Source organism: Neomonachus schauinslandi, chromosome X (assembly GCF_002201575.2).
Source record: "Neomonachus schauinslandi chromosome X, ASM220157v2, whole genome shotgun sequence".
NCBI lineage: Eukaryota > Metazoa > Chordata > Mammalia > Carnivora > Phocidae > Neomonachus > Neomonachus schauinslandi.
The window spans coordinates 18,161,664-18,178,812 of NC_058419.1; the positions used below are offsets into that span (position 1 = coordinate 18,161,664).

The 17,149-nt window shown below is 45.9% G+C and overlaps 1 protein-coding gene and 1 pseudogene across 2 annotated transcripts in view; both read left to right on the plus strand.

Moving 5' to 3' along the window:
• Positions 1-17,149, plus strand: part of HS6ST2 (heparan sulfate 6-O-sulfotransferase 2) — a 283,702-nt gene that overhangs the window by 114,216 nt on the left and 152,337 nt on the right. The window lies entirely within an intron of this gene.
• LOC110575265 lies at positions 16,045-16,236 on the plus strand (annotated as a pseudogene).

A 17,149-nucleotide genomic window follows, 5' to 3' on the forward strand; every position in this document is an offset into this window, starting at 1 on the left:
GGAAATACACATGAGCTTTTCAAGTCTCTGCTTGCTTCCCATTTGCTAACATCCCCACTGGCCAAAGCAAGTCAAGTGGCTTAGTTCACATTCAGAGTGGGAGGGGTCTGCAGAGTTACAGGGCAAAGGGCAAGGCTATAGAGAGGCCATTAACTGTGGACACTAATGCAGTTCATCTATTACAAAATGCTTAAGTAAAGCCTGGGAACTTGCACATTTAACAAGCTTCCCAGAATGATTCTTATGTGGGTGATCCATGGACAGCGTTTTCACAAATGTTGTCTAGTGTCTCTTGGCACCAGGATCGGAAGTGCAATCATAAAATGGGGTTGCAAGTTGGGGGACAAATATCCCTTTCCTTAGTTTCGGCTTATGACTCAGGTTGCTTGTCTCTTGGAGGCAGAGGCTTAACTAAAGTTCTATCTGTGTTTCAGACAATCTCATGCAGTCATTTACTTTTTACGAAGAACAATGCAGTTGGATTAAAGCTGATAAGGTATTATTTTTCCATGCAGGTCAGGAAGGCATTGTTGGTTTGTTTTGTGTTGCTCGTTATAATATGTATTTCTGTCCCAGAGAAGCTCGTATAATGGAAATGAAGCATCGAGGTGGTTTATGGGGCATGTGATAGGATCATAAAGTTGAGACTGTCGCTTGGACGAGACCTTTCTTAGAAGAGTAAGCCAAGCAATGAGAACATGTACAGGAAAGAAAGGAAACTGTAAGAAGAAACTCCAATTATTTAGCCAGTTGTGGGAAGTTTTTGTTCCTCAGACCCTTAGTCAAAATGTGGAATGAGAGATATACTTTAAGATGGCTGCCCCCATGCAGGTCATGCGCAAGCTCAGGAAGGCAGGAACCAGGATACTGTTGGATCCCCTGACGCCAACCACAGTGCCTGCCACATATTCAGGGCTGAAAACATATGTGTTGAATGAGTGTCTGCAGATTCCTGGGATCCACTGTCAGAGATTTGGATTGAGTAGAGTGAAGAGTGTTCCTTACGGTGTGGTCCCTGAGCCATGTGAATGAGAATCACTTATAGAGTTCGTTTAAAATTGGATGCCTGGGCCCCACCTTAAAAAAAAAGAAACCCTACTTTCCACATTTGTGAAATCTGTGAGTAGGTGTAACTGCCACCAATGCAGTCTTGTGTGGAGGTGTGATTCTTGTTTTGTGGTGTGATTCGCATCCTCTACCCTCGCCCCAGCGCAGTCAGTCACTACAGGGAAGGCTGTGGTCCAGCACACTGATCTGAGACCACCGCCGGGCCAGTCCTGTTCATATGGGATCGGGGCCAGTCATTTAGCATCTCTTAGCTATTTAGCTTCCATTTCCTCATGTTTGTATTTTGTGGACATTTCCCCTGGGCAGCCAGATTTAAAATTAACACTATATTGTCAGCTTCCTTATTCTAGGGGATGGGAGTTGGCTCTTGACCCTCAAAGCAGCTATGGGGTCCTGGAGTTCTGAGCTGTAAAGTGTCAGTTGCTTCCAGAAGGCTTTCTTGCCTCAGTATCTTTAACAACGTGGGCTTTCCTAGTGCTGGGATTTAGGAGAAAATGGAGCAATGAGCCGGGGGAATTGGAGTGACTGAGTAAGGCACTTCCAGGCAAGTGGGACCTGGACGTGAGGAACTGCAGAGTTGCAAGATAAAAATCTCCCTTTGCCCCATAATTTTCCGTTACAGGCATCACTTATATCATGGGAATGTTTTAAAATATCAAAACAAATTGGATGCTTTTTTCCCGGTCTGGAAGAAAGGCATGTTTATTTAAGTGTGGAGTGTGACATTTGGAAATGTGAAAGAGGTTTTTGGAGAGTAGTTGGGAGCTTGAGTGGAACATCTCCTGTTTTGTGTGTTTTTCTTATTTTTGTTCATCCTGTGTCTTATTCAGATAGTGATTTTAATTCACCTGCCTGATCTCCCGAGACAAGGATTTCGGCAAAGCCCTTCTCTGCCACAAGGGTAAGATTTCCAGAAGGGCTGCAGGAACCCTTCAATGCTAAAAGCGAATGCACCAAGCCAGCCAAGCTTGAAGTGTCTCGTAGGCAAGGGAGTCTCAAGTGCGCTTGCATCAGAGGATTCAGGAACCTTCCCTCTGGGAACAAATGGCCGTACACTTATGCTGAGTTTCTTCCAGCCTTCTTGAGGGAGTGCAAGCATGACGTTACCTTCCCATGAGCTTTTTAGTGCTAGTGCTGTTTTGCTCTGATGCCCGGAACCCTGCGTCTTGAGTCACTATCTTCTTGTCCTTTGGCCCTGCCTGGATTTCAGCCAAAATCATGCTTCATGACTTTTCTATTCCCAGTGTGCTTGCTCCTCACAGCAAAGGATCTATCAGCTGTTTCTTGAATCATTTCCTGTCTTTTAAGGTGTCAACATTTTCAATTTTGCCACATTCAGCAATTTTACCTGCTCTGACACGAGCCCAATAAAGAGCTACCGAGACTGAGTCAAGAGAGAAGCGAGTATCTAGAAGCATGAACCCTGCCACTGTCCACTCCTTCTTCCCTGTCCCGCACCCTGCTGGAGCTCATCCCCGCTCCACTGTGCCCATCCGACACCTTTTTTCTTTAGGCTGCCTTGATTAACTTATCTCAGTCAGCTATGAAAAGAATCAAGCGCTTTATTTTCTTATTTATTTTTAAATTTTTTTTTAGAGAGGGAGAGATGGGCGGGGTTGGGGGTGGGGAGGAGGAGCAGAGGGAGAGAGAGAGAATCTCAAGCAGCCTCCACGCCCAGCACAGAGCCCAACACGGGGCTCGATTTCACGACCCTGAGATCATGACCTGAGCCGAAATCAGGAGTCAGATGCTTCACTGACGGAGCTCCCCACCAGAGGTGCCCCAAGAACCAAGCATTTTAAATGCTTGCTTGAAAACTGACTGAAAAGCAAATTTCAACTCCTTAGGACTCATGGCTGCCTCAGGCCCACTAGTTCAGGTACTTGATAGTGTTTGCGTTGGGGGCCATTGTATTTGCCTCTTCCTGGAGTTCATACTCCTGGGGGAGTCGAATTCGTGGGGAGCTGGCAGTCCCATTCTAGAGAACACGAGGTGGTGGTCAGGAGCTTGGGCCTTGGAATCAGTCACATATGGTTCCCGTCTGCGCTCTACTTAGTAGCTGTGCAGCCTTGGGGCAAGTCATGTTGCCTTTCTTTTGTCTGTTTCCCCGTTTTACACATGGCGACCACAGCAGTGCCAACATCATAGGTTAGTCGTGAGGATTTGATAAGAGATTCTATTTAAATAGTGGTGCATAATCCTTGGACTCAGCTGTCATCATAATGACTGTTATTTCCTTGACTTGCTCAATTAGGAATAGTACAGGATGCTAGGACATACTGTTCCTCTAGAACAGGGGGCAGCACCCAAATCCAGCCTGCCTGAAAGAAATGAAGAGTACTGTTCATGGCACAGGGAAAAGGATATGAAATCCGTATTTCCGGGTCCATCCATCAAGTGTTATTGGAAGCCAGCTATGCTCATTCAGCAGCACATTGTCTGTGGCTGCTTTCACTCTACAGCAGCAGAGTTCAGGACTTGCGACAGTGATCGTATGGCCTGGAGAGCTTCGATATTTACTACTTGCAGATTCTCACCACTCACATCCCCAAACTCTCTGTGTGTTTGTGTGTGCAGAGTAATCTACAAGGGAGGAAATGATGTAGGTTCCAGAAGAACAAATGAGATGAGGCTTCTGTGACATTTTAAACTAAGGGGTCACTTTGTCTTTGAGGATCAGGAAGAATTTAAAAGTAGTGGCACCATTGGTTAGATGCATTTACATGTTCTCTTGTTTTTCTTTCTTCCATCAGAACCTTCTCTGCAAGGAGGTGAGAATGGATGATTAGTTTCTCTTTGTAAAATGGATTGAATTGCTCTTATTAGGTGTACCGTAATTCCGAGGCATTAGTTCTGAATGTGGCGAAGTTTCATCTCAGCAAATATCACCTTAACACCCTGTTCTCCCAAAGAAGGCAATTTCTGTAGAGAAATGGAAAATCTTAGAATATCCAGGGTGGAAGGAGCCTTGGAGATCTACAGGGATGATATTCATATTAATATCTCTCTGCTGATATAGATACAATATCCTGTTTGAAGGCAAAATACTGTATAATGAACAAGCCCTGGTCCATTCAGTCTGTTCGACCAAGATGGCCTTTAATGGGTGTTTGTGTATTGGAACTAGATTTGAATACCTGTAAGATATTAAATTTCATATACTTTACAAAATGTGCAATTATAGAGACACATGAACATAATGCCCAGTTTTGAATTGTGGGGATGGGGATAGAAATGTTGCCAGTTTAGGGGCTAGAAATGCTGAGGTTCTGCTCCTTTGGTCTATCCTCTGCCTGGCCTGTGGCCTTAATGAAATGCTTTTTCAGTAGGGGTGAGGTAGACATGGGGCTGGGGAAAGGGGTAGGCAAAATCTGGAAGTTTGGTCTTCTAGGGGGAAAGATGTGTGGTTAGCTGAGCTATGCAGACATACCAATCTGGGTGTCTCTGTCAGAGAGGGATTCTAGGCTGTGAAGCTGCAGGTGTGTTGGGGGGTGTGTGAGGGAATGGCCTGCCACAAGGGGAAGGAGGAAGGCACAGCATAAGGAATATAGTCAATGGTATTGTAATGGAGTTGTATGGGGATACGTGGTAGCTATACTTGTGGTGAGCACAGAATAATATATAAAGATGTTGAATCACTCTGTTGTACACCTAAAACTAATGTAACGTTGTGTGTCAACTATATGCAAATACAAAGTTTTGAAAACAAAGTAATTAATTTGAATGCTTAAACTACCACTCCAGTCGAACAACAGAGCTGATGACTCTGTCTTGTGAATGGTTTAAGCAGGAGAACAGCAGTGGGCACAGCTAGAGATGTCAACACAGTGAAGTATGACTCATGGGCTTTGGCCTCTTCCCCCAGGATAAGGCCAAGAAGAACGCTTGGGCTTCCAGCCTCCAGTGCATGCATTTCCTTTGGACCAGGTGGTGGTTGGTTTTCAGGGATCTGTGTGCCCGCTCAGTGCAGGGTCCTGAGCAGTGGGTGGTGGGAGTGGACACGGTCGACCCCGGGCCATTGTGATTCTGTGGCTGTGCTGGAATGTTGGCATCACCCACAGAACTGTTGAGCCTCCTGAGCTCAGGGAAGAAGCCCGAGTAAGAAAACCATCTGTCACTACTCCTTTAGCCATGTTTATTCACTGAACTCACACTTTTAGAACAGGCAGAGGCTCAAAGGTGTAAATAAAGCCAATTATTTTAGTTTGCCATTGATTTTCATGTATAAATTCTCAATATCGTTTTTTTTTGTTTTTTTTTTTAAATTTATTTATTTGACAGAGAGAGAGACAGCGAGAGCAGGAACACAAGCAGGGGGAGTGGGAGAGGGAGAAGCAGGCTTCCCGCGGAGCGGGGAGCCCGATGCGGGGCTCGATCCCAGGACTCTGGGATCATGACCTGAGCCGAAGGCAGACGCTTAACGACTGAGCCACCCAGGCACCCTCAATATCGTTTTGATTTAAGAATAAAAATAACGGCCTGGAGTTTTGTGCTCTGCTGTGGCAGTTACACAGTTAGCCAGCAAGAGCCCTGTGCTCTGAGGTTGTCCCTTCTCAGAGGGGAGCGTGTGTTAAAGTCAGGCCTGCTGATGAAGAAAAGCTCCCATTTTCTGAGTATTCGCCATGTGCCAGGCATTGTCGAAGCGTTTACTAATGTGACCTCATTTAATACCACTGGTAGTTCCGTGAGGTAGATTCCTCTTTTTAGACACGTTACAGATGGGGAAACTGAGGCTCAGGGATTCACTTGTCCAGGACACGAGCCAGTAATTCTAAGTGTTTCTCGAAATTCTAAGGCAAAGCTGCCTGACTTCCTCTCCCATTTCTTTGCACCATGACTGTGAACTTCTGGGGGGCACTTGGCTCGGAAGGCTGTCCATGGGGCAATAAGTATCTTGCAGACCTGGCAAGGCTGGAGACCCGGAGCTAGAGCAGGAAACCAGGAGTGCAGGTAAAAGGGAACAATTTCCTGGGAGACCAGGAAAACCAAAGAGGAAACTCTAGCTTGTAGGGGCCAGGGAAGGGAAGACTGAGGGGGAGAAACCGACGGCTTCGCTAACCAAGTAGAGAGCCTTGGGCCTTGTAGGAACTGGACAGAAAGACCCTAGGTGGGCAGGGCAGGCAGCCTGGCTCCCTCTAAACATCCCTTTCACCTGGCTTCCTTCCCATGGCTGGAGGCAAGCAGCTCCGATGTGCAGGAGCACTGGGCCACGATCCTGCGGAAGGACTGAATGGGGGTGGGGAGGTTAGGTTTTATTAGTAAGGCTGTATCCTCTAGGGAGATCCCGAACTTGGTGTGTGACTAGATGGAAAGGAGAGTGTGCGAGCCCCCTTCTCCCCTCTGATCGATCTCCCTTCCCTGACCTGGCCCTCTTTACTTTTGGTCATTGTCACTGCACGGTAGATCAGAGCCCCTCTTCCTTAGGTCTCGGAATCTGGAGACAACACAACGGCCCAGTTTAGTGTTTTTGTGCGCGGAACACCAGGCGCTGAGCTGAAGGCGCCTTCCTGGTGCCCCACCGTGCCCTGGGCCTGGGAGCATCAGAGTGACTTTTCACATCTTATCACCATCCTTGGAGATAGTAATCTAGCAACAAGTCTTCTTAGAGAGGGAACAGCTGGTCTGCGCTGCGGTTCGACTCGCGAAGTTTATTTCGGAAGGAAGGTTTGTTTTCCCAGGGAGGTGTTACTATTTCCCAGGTTCGCCCTCATCTGTGCAACTAATGAGAAGGCAGGCAGCCTTGTGTGAGGACGAGTGTGAGGACAGAGACAAGATGCATTTGCTTTGCCCTTCAAATCGAAGACAGCTAGAGGTAGTGTGACACCAACTTAGTGTGGTATGTTGCCATCATCGTGCCGCCTGGTCTTTAGGTGGAAGTGGTAGGCAGGTGACATGAATGACTGTCATTCTTTTTACGTGTCTGAGGTTTTGTTTTTCTGCTCACTCGGCGAGTTTTCCATTAGCCGTGCAACATCACGATCGCTTTCTGGTACCACGTATGGCTTTATTCATCATCACCACCAGCCTTCCACACGCGCCCCCATTAAAGAGAAGATTTCTCTAATTACGTGTTATGCAGGTGTTTTGTATTACAAACAATGTTTAATTGTATTCATTCAGAACAGGTTGCAGTTAAAATCTATAAACCGTTTAAGCCTCTATAAAAGCTCCACCATCTACCTTACAGCTTAGCATTAATATTTACCCTAGAGAGGGAAAATATCTCATCCTGTATTTCTCTGATGTACCATTTTTGTTATTAATAAAAACAAAAGACACATGTTTAATTGGATCCCTTAGGTATCGATTAAAAAAAAGAGTTGGATTCCTCGCTTGCCGGGCTGGTTCCATAGAGCATCCCAGAACCATCCTTTGTTTCAGTAGGATGCACACATTGAATGTTTTCCTTTCAACGACCGTGCTAAGAGCTTACCGAATGCTGTGCCCTTGAGTGTGGGCAGCGGAAGTTCTCTGGGAGACGGGAGGTCTGCAGCATGCGAGGGCCCGAAGAGAAGGCTGCCTCAAGCTCTCTTCCCACGCTGGGCAATGGGAGGAAGGAAACAGATAGCAGCCACTTGGCACCAAAATCCTGCTGTCCTGGGGGTTCGAGCTGTTGGAAGTTAACTGTGTAATCCATCCGAGGACAGTTCTAACGAGTCCTTTTTTCAACCCAAAAATGTTAATATTTCTTTCCATACTTTATCTCATAATCAATATTCCATTTTCAAGGCAGTGAAACTAATCAGAATATCAGATGAACCCAGCACAAGGGAAGGGAGGTAGAATTGAGTACGTTGCAAATGGGGCAGAGCAGGAAAATAGGAGAACGTTGGTAACCACGGGCTGTCTTTCCCGTGGGTTCACTTCTCTGGGAGGTGTGAGCCGGCTGCCGTGGCAGGGGCTGCTGGGTTTGTCCCTCAAAACACCAGACTGAGGAGGCAGGAACAGTATTCAGAAAGCAACGGAGTTCTCGTGGCCCTTCTGTCTGTGGCATTGGGATGTTTCCGGTGATGAGGCTGGTTGTGTAGTTCCTCTGGAGGCCGTGATCGCAGACCATGGTGGGGTGGAATTCTGCTGCACCACAAGGCAGCCTGGGGGGAGGTTGAGGCAGGCATAGGGGATGGTGGCAGGGAGATGCTCTGGAGCACCATTCTGGCATCTTCTGGACTCTTGAGAATTGGTTCTCTCTCACACTCCACCTTACCTTCATCTTTACCACACCTTTCATTTCAACCTTTGCCAGCAGGTAAGGAGATCAGCGTAACCTTTAAGGTCTTCACAAGAGAAGTTGAACAATAGTGTAGATTGCTTTATTTATTTATTCATTCATTCATTCATTTTTAGATTTTATTTATTCATCCAAGAGAGGGAGAGAGAGAATAAGCATGAGCCGGGGGGGGGGGGGGGGGGCGGCGGGGAGAGGCAGAAGGAGATGGAGAAGCAGACTCCCCAGCTGAGCAGGGAGCCCGACATGGGGCTTGATCCCAGGCCCTGAGATCATGACATGAGCCGAAGGCAGATGCTTAACCATCTGAGCCACCCGGTGCCCCAATAGCGTAGATTTATCAAGAACTTTTGAAATGCACTAGACATCTCACACATATTATCTCATGTAATCATTTCCCCAGTCCTGGATGCATGGTGATATGATTCTCACATCACAAATGAAGGAAGGGGAGGCTCACAGAGAGGTTATCCTGGCACACATACTGGCCCCAGAACCAGTGGGTGGCAGAAGCAGATCTACAACTCAAAGGCGAAAGAGGGCACTGTGTTTTGCGTAGAGATTGACCCTGAAAATATGTGGGATGAAATAAAGTGGCCCAGAATCAGTGTTTAAGAGCTTCATAGGACTGCACTCCATAGCACCTCACCTTTCTAACTAGTGTGTAATTAGAAGTATTTCCAATCAGATAAACATTTCCAGACACATTTGTAATTATTCCAAATGCTAACCACTAGTTTTTCTGAATGGACTTTCAAGACCTAGAAATTCACCTCTTATTAAGGGTGCTGATCTTCGTCTTTTTTAAAGAAATCTCTATACCCAACGTGGGGCTCAAACTCGTGACCCTGAGATCAAGAGTCACATGCTCTACTGACTGAACCAGCCAGGTGCCCCTGATCTTCATCTTAAAGATTCTTAAAGTTCACCACAAAGACCTAAGGTGGTGCCTTACTTTTCTGATGGGCTACTAAAAAGAGTCAAGAAGTCCTCAGGCTCAAGGACATAAATTGCTCATAATTCAGCGCCAGGGGATGGATTTACGAGAGATTTGTAAAATAGAAAGATGCCACTCTATTTATTTATTTGTAAAGATTTTATTTATTTATTTGAGAGCGAGAGTGAGAGAGAGAGAGAGAGAGAGAGCACAAGCAGGGGGAGGGGCAGAAGGAAAGGGAGAAGCAGACTCCCTGCTGAGCAAGGAGCCTGACACCGGACTCGATCCCAGGACCCCAGGATCATGGCCTGAGCTGAAGGCAGATGCTTAACCCACTGAGCCACCCAGGCGCCCCTGCTCTAATAATTTATTTAACCAACATTTACTGAACGTTTCCTGAGTCAGGCCCCTTGGTGGGGTGTTGGGAGCACAAAGATGAAGGAATTCTCGCCATTGAGGAGGTCACAGTCAGCTGAGGGAGAACAGAGGTAAGCAGATGATTACAAAGTCCTTGGACAAGTGCTACCACAAAGATCTGCAACTCTGTCCCCTGAGTGCTTTGGGGATGAGGGTGCTCGGGACACTGACTGGACAGTGGCAGCCCTGTTAGAAGATCTGGAGGCCTATCCACCTTGGACTTGACATTCAGCCTCCGGCCAAACGCTTGTCTTCCAAAATGATTTTATTTTAACAGAATCAATTTTTTATTATGCTAACTCATATGATGTATTCTGTAGAGATTTACTGAACCATTTTTCCCTTTAAAATAACTAACTGTATATTTTGACATGCTTCAGGGGATACTTTTATAAAATAGCATGGATAGGACAATACCGGAATACATCAGTGTGTTGCGAAGCCTGAATCAGTAACACACAAACAACTGCACCTTCAAAAATACAAAGAAAAGCAAAATGCTAAAAATCATGAACTACAGAGAGGTAGCTTGGCATGGGGGACAGTTACTTGCAAAGAGGAAGGCATGGGTCCCTGCTGGCTCTTCTGCCGGGTGCCCCTAGCAGGTGCTTGTTTCTTTCCAGACCTCAGTTTCCTGGTCAGGAGAATGGGCGGTAGATGAGAATCTCAGGTCACTAAAGTGCCTTCCCGGGAGCATCCAGACTTGGGGGAGGAAGGGGATGAACTGCGGGGAAAAGCACCCCTCCCCTAGCAAATGGGTCTTCTCATCTCCACTTCTGGCCTCCCCTTCCTGGCCCTTTCCTGTAGAAGGTCAACCAGAATGCAACACTGGGATCAGCCTTTTTGGAGGAATGAATGAGGGCTTGCCTCTTTTTCTCCATCCCCGCCCTCTCCTAATGCATGTGCACGTGTGGTCCTATGCGCGTGCACGTGAACATACTCCCCCGCTGTACTGGAGAGAAAGAAGAGACTCCTATTTTTCACTCAAGAGTCTCACAAATGACAGCTGTACTTTTACACAGTTAAGCTATTAGATGGAATTCCATGCTCCTTGTCAAGTTGCAGACGGGGGAAGGAGCCCAGAATTCTAATGGTGCTGGTGTTCTTGGCAAGCACCCTTCACAGGGTGGTAAGGTAATCAGTCCTCAGTTGGGCAGTCGGAAGCCTTCAGTTTTCCTCTGACTTGGAAAAAAAAGGGGGGGGGGCTTGGTATTACGGTTTCCATCCGTAGGACTTTGAGGTTAACATACTTTTTTTTTTACTGATTACATAGTTCTCCGCATCCACCCAGTACCCATGGCAATCGAGGAGCGAGGACATGACAGATTAATTGACTCTTTGTGTCTTTGTAGCATTGGTGGGCCACAGACTTCTGGGAATTGGAGTTGTTTTTATTCCTTTGAATTCAGCCCCATCCCCTCCTTCAATCAGGATGCATTTACCTTCCCAGAATCTACGCCTTAAGGACAAGCAGGTGCGCTACTCAGGGCATCCTGACGTTTTCTGGTTCAAAGAACGTAATACGGTTTATCTACAAACCCACCCCATTCCCACCTCTGTCCTTTGGTTTCCTCTCCTTTCTGTGATTTTAGCACTTTGGGTTTATGGGAGGCTCTCAGTTCCTTAATGTCGACTGAAAAAAGAATAAGAAAGCATGCCAGAGCTTCACTGCCCCCTGCCCCCCGCCACGGAAAACCCAGGAGGTAATTGACTCCAAAAAGTCCTTGCATCTCTTATCCCTTGCCGGGACCTAAATAGGTCTGTTGCCTTGGCTTCGTGGGCCGGGCCGGCATCTATAGCCTTCTTGCCATCCGTGGAGCAAATGGTTGTGGGCGAGCGGTTGCCAGAGTCCAGTGCTCTGCTTGCCATGGGAAGCCTGTTGACTTTAATCGTGACCGTCTGGCTGGATGCCTCAGAAGAAGATGTCTCAGGGAAGGCTTATGTCATGAATGGACCTTTGTTTATTTCAAAGCTGCACTGCTGTTCCGACTTGAGCATTGCATTTTATGCAGTGGGCACTGGAAGTGCAAACGAAAGTTCTGTGGGGGACACTACATGTGAAATTTACCAACCCGTGTGTGATTGCCACTTTCAACACAATCAGGACACAGTCGTTCCCCTTTTACTGAAAACATATGGTGGGTACTTCGAGCAAACCCTAGGCCAAGTCATGGTGCCATTAAGGAGAGCAGACATTAAAAAGGGGAAAATGGTATCCAGGTGGCAGGAGGAATTCAGTAGGTGGGATGGGAAATATTTATTGTTAACAAGCTTTCGTAAGGAGAACAGAAACAAGTTAGATGTGATTTGCAGGTCCATTGGCAGGCAGGATCTGCCTAGCAGACGGGAAACTTGGAGAGGATTCTCAGTACTGTACCTCATACTTGACCCGAGTCTGTCCCCCCCTTCCCTGGAACATGCTGAAGAAATATTATTGAGCTTTGCAAATTTATTTAAAATAATATCTGCCAATGGTCAGTAAGCACGACATTACAGGCACCATGTTAATGGCTTTACTTACCATCTCTCGCGTCATTCTGACAAGGATCCTGTGGGATGGAAGATATTATCCCCATGTTATGGATGAGAAAATCGAAACTCCAACATTAAGTTGATCGAGGTTGCATAACTAGGAAGTCCCAGAGCTGAGACTCAGTTCCAGGTCTCTCTGACTTCCAGGCCCTTGTTCTATACTATTTGGAAGTTCAGCAAGAAAGGAAAGGCACTTGTAAATTTGACAACGGATCACAGCTTTTCCTGGGGAAGGGCTTGGCGCATGTCTACTGTAGCCAGCCAGATCTGCCTAAGCAGCCCTGGCAATGGGAGCACATGGGGCTCCTTCACAGGGAGGTTTTCAAGCAGTCCACATTGCTTCAGTCCCCAGTGGTGCAGTCAAGAAAAGGTAAGAAGAACGGAAGGGATGGCTTTGACACACCTGCAGAAAGGCATCATCAGCATCCCTTCCCTCCCAGCCTCAGGGGGGTAGAAGTACGGGATGGTCCCAGCTAGAGAGGGGAGGGGAGGGGAAGAAGCTGAAGACAGATTTCCATTTCTTCCAGTGTCACTTCCTTTCCCTTTGTCCCCTCTGAAGTCTACCACCCGCAGGGTTTTAGGGAATAGCCAACTGAGACTTCTGTCAGGGCCAGTAGAAAGGACCCTGTGCGAAGTGTCAGAAGATGGAACAGCAAGGCCAGCTTTACCATCTATGAGGCATGAGCGACTGCGGGCAGGTCCCGTAACTGCAACATTTGCATCTGTACAGTAAACATCATCCTCCTTTCCCATTATGTGTTACTGAATCATTGTAAAGATTAAATGGGGAGATATGTGTCAAAGAATTTCAAAAGCCTAAAGCTCCACTTAAGTATAGGGGATTATGAGAAACTTAAGAAAGGATGGTCACATAACTGACATTGTCCTTTAAAGATTTTATTTATTTACTTGAGAGACAGAGAGAGAGACAGGGTGGGGGGAAGGGGCAGAGGGAGAGAGAATCTGCAGCAGACTCCGCACTGAGCGCGGAGCCCAGCGCGGGGCTTGATCTCATGACCCTGAGATCATGACCTGAGCCCAAATCAAGAGTTGAAGGCGTAACCCACTGAGCCACCCAGGTGCCCCTGACATTGTCCTTTATTAAAAAAATTTTTTTTAAATTTATTTGACAGAGAGAGAGAGAAAGAGCACATGCAGGGGGAGTGGCAGGCAGAGGGAGAGGGAGAAGCAGGCTCCCTGCTGAGCAAGGAGCCTACGCAGGGTTTGATCCCAGGACCTTGGGATCATGGTCTGAGCCGAAGGCAGATGCTTAACCCATTGAGCCACCCAGACACCCCTGACATTGTCCTTTAAATGAGAGGCAGCGGGGGCTGTCCTCCTCCCTTGGTGGGCAAGCTTCCTCGTCTTTAAAGCACATTTCCAGAGCAGAAGGAAGCCCAAGCAGCACATTTCTGATCTGAGAGCTAGTTTGAGATGTAAATGAACCCTGTCTCTCAAGACACAGCTTTGCATATATTTTGCATTCAAATTTATTTATCTAGAGACAAAATCGTGCATTCTTTACTTCTACTCACAGCATATGCAAGCAGATCAAATGAGGTGCTGATCCAGCAAAATGGCAAGTAGCCTTTTGCTTCCTTGAAATTGCTAATTTTACAAATGGCAGAGTGTTGAAACATGGCACGGAATATCTATTTTACTAGAATCTGGCAACACGGGCACATATGGTCTTGTCAAAAACGAATCAAACACAATTCCAGGATTATAATTAAGTAGTTGAAATTCCAAAAGGAATAACTTAACATGAACAAAGTCGGATTTAGATTGCTTTTTGCTGGCTTTCTCTCAGGCCCCTTCCTTGGTGAACTGTTGGCAACATAGCGACTTGCTCTGAGAAATGTTGAATTGTCAAACATCAAATGTTTTCACCCTGACTCTAAAGGTGTGTTATTTAACATCTATATTCCATGCTTTGGGGTACGATATGTCATAGAATGTAAGAAGACCGAGATAGAAGTCAAGCCAAATGTCCCTATGTAAATATTTAGGTTAAAGCGTTCTCCTACCAAATAGAAACTTCTGATCAATTCCCTAGCAGGCCTGCCGAGATAAAGAAGGAAGATGGGGCCATTATAGAAGGAAACTCTCTCTCCCCCCACCTTTCTCTCTCTTCTCTCTCTCTCTCTCTCTCTCTCTCTCACACACACACACACACATACACACACATACACACACACACACACACCGTTTCAATCTCAAACTCTCTCTGAATACTCAGTCTGAAGGCAGGGGCCATGTATGATTCTTGCCTATAAGACCAACATCTAGCATGGGGCATGTGGAAAGAGTTAAGTTGGAGATTTACAAGCTGTCTCCAGAGGACATTCCCAGGGATTCCCCTGGAGTTGTTGTGGATGTGATTTGGGGTCCTAATTGAGAAGTCAGTATCTATACCTTGAAAACAAATGTCAGCCCAAAGGTGGAAACAACCCAAATGTCCTTCAGCTGACGAATGGATAAACAACACAAGGTACATACCTCCACACAATGGCATATGATTCAGGGGTAAATAAAGAATGAAGGACTGATCCATGTTACAGCATGGATGAACCTAGAAGACATGCTACGGGAAAGAAGGCAGACACAAAAGACCACATATTCTATGATGCCATTTATACAAAATGCCTAGAATAGGCAAATTCATGGAGACAGAAAGCGGATCAGCGGTTGCCAGGTGATGGGGGAAGGAGGGAGAGTGGGAGATGATCAGCTAAAGAAGATGCAATTTCCTTTTGGGGTGCCGAAAATGTTCTGAAATCGACTGTGGCAATGGTTGCGCACCTGGGTGAATACACTAAAAACATTGAGTTGTTCACCTTGAATGGGTGGACGGTGTGGTATAGGGATGATATCATATCTCCGTAAAGCTGTTACCAACAAAAGTTTCTCTCCGATGGTTTTGGTGTGCACTCCCCATTCCGAAGTTGGACCAGAGTACTAGATCCCCGCCCCAGTTCGGATTCCTGACCCCATTGCTAGATTGTAGGATCTCCTGGTTCTTCACGGCCCTGCTTGCTACTGCCCCAGCTTTAGCTCTGTTACCCAGAACAAAGAACACTCTGAAAGAGGGGAGACAAACACTTTCAGCTTCAAGTGGTGTCTACATAGAATCACTGCTCCCACTTGGGTAGGCGCTCTCCTGTCAGGATGGGCCCCCAATTATTCCCAACCTCCTGTTTTCCTGGGGCCTTGCCAAGCCCAAATCAGGTCACTTCCTTGTGAGATCGAAGTAGCCTGGAGATTTTTCTTCCCCAAGAGTGCAGCGGTTCTATTAACGAACGCTTCTACAGAACATTATTTTATGATTCATACAGGAAATTGTAACTTCCACGAAAAAAAGGGGGGGTAGTAGATTTTTTAACCCTGGTTTAGCACGACAAACTTGAGAATCGAGCTGTGCACTGCACTCACTAGCTCCTTTTCCTGCTTACTTAAAGAAAGGAAAAGAAAGGCTTTCTTGCTGTTCAATCCCCAAGCTACTTCTGGTTTCTGACTTTAAAGGCAACCAGTCTAAAGGGGAGGAAATAGTATTTGGACACCTGAAAGAGCAAATATTCTTCTTATAAACTGGATGGTGATTTCTAACCATCACTGATGAAACCTTATCAATGAACACATATTTCTAGGAAGATTATATTACAGTTGAAATTACAGATGGGTTTCTAAAGGCCCTTAATTCAGCTAAAAATATTTATTCAGTAAAGATTTACGGTGGTATCAAGTATTTAAAATGAAGGTGAAAATGAAAGCTTTGGTCAACAGAGACCATGGTCTACTTAGAACATTTTTCCCGATTTCTTCCTTCTTGTGTCTCTGTGCCTTTCACAGAACTTCCAGTAGCGCCATGTTGGGACAGAGCATCCTGAGGGTCACAACCTCTGTGCTCTGTAGGAACCACTATGAGGAGGGCCCAGGGAAGAACAGGTCATTTCCAGTGGAACACAAGTGGTGATTACTAATTACGGTGACTGTGTACTTTGGATCTGGATTCGTTGCACCTTTTTTAATAGTAAGACACCAACTGCTTAAGAAATAAGGATGTTTTGGGCGCCTGGGTGGCTCAGTCGGTTAAGCAACTGCCTTCGGCTCAGGTCATGATACTGGAGTCCCTGGATCGAGTCCCGCATCGGGCTCCCTGCTCGGCAGGGTGCCTGCTTCTCCCTCTGACCCTCCCCCCTCTCATGTGCTCTCTCTCTCATTCTCTCTGTCTCAAATAAATAAATAAAATCTTTAAAAAAAAATAAGGATGTTTTAATTAGTCCACTAAACAGATGTGAAAAGGAGCATTTTAAGAGGTGCAGTCTCTTTGAAAAACGGATCAAACTCTTGAATTCAACAGACCCCATATGTTTGTAAATAAACTTACGGTATGAGTCCTTAAAAAAAAAAAAAAGAACAAAAAACCCCCGTTTTTCCTAAGGTAGTTCCCTGAATAGATTACCAAAAGTACTTAGATAATGACAAGTGATAGTCACCATTCCATGTTTTTGGACTTGAACATATCCTAACATAAGATTTGCTTTGAAGAGGGTTTTAAAAAAATATTTAACCAAATTAAAAAAAATCAGTATACATTATGAAGTTTGTTCTCAGCCACTCGTTCAAAGCCCTCAGGTACCCAAAGCAGTGGTATTTTTAGAGATATGTATCTATTTTCTTAATTCATTTGTGGCTGCAAAGAATGGTTCTGCAAACAGCATGAAAAAGAGCCAAATACTGACTCCAAGGATTACCCTATAATTAGTTTTATGACTAAAAAGAAAAGAATGCTTTGGAAGATTGAAAGGATGAATTGAATGAATGAATGAAAGAATGAACAAACAGATGAATAAATATCATCCAGTCCTTCAGAAATCCTTCTGAGAACGTCATTTTAGCAGTGATGAGTGCTCTGACAGGGAAGAATCAAGTGCATGTTTCAGCCGGGGCTTGCAAGTGACTAGGAGCTA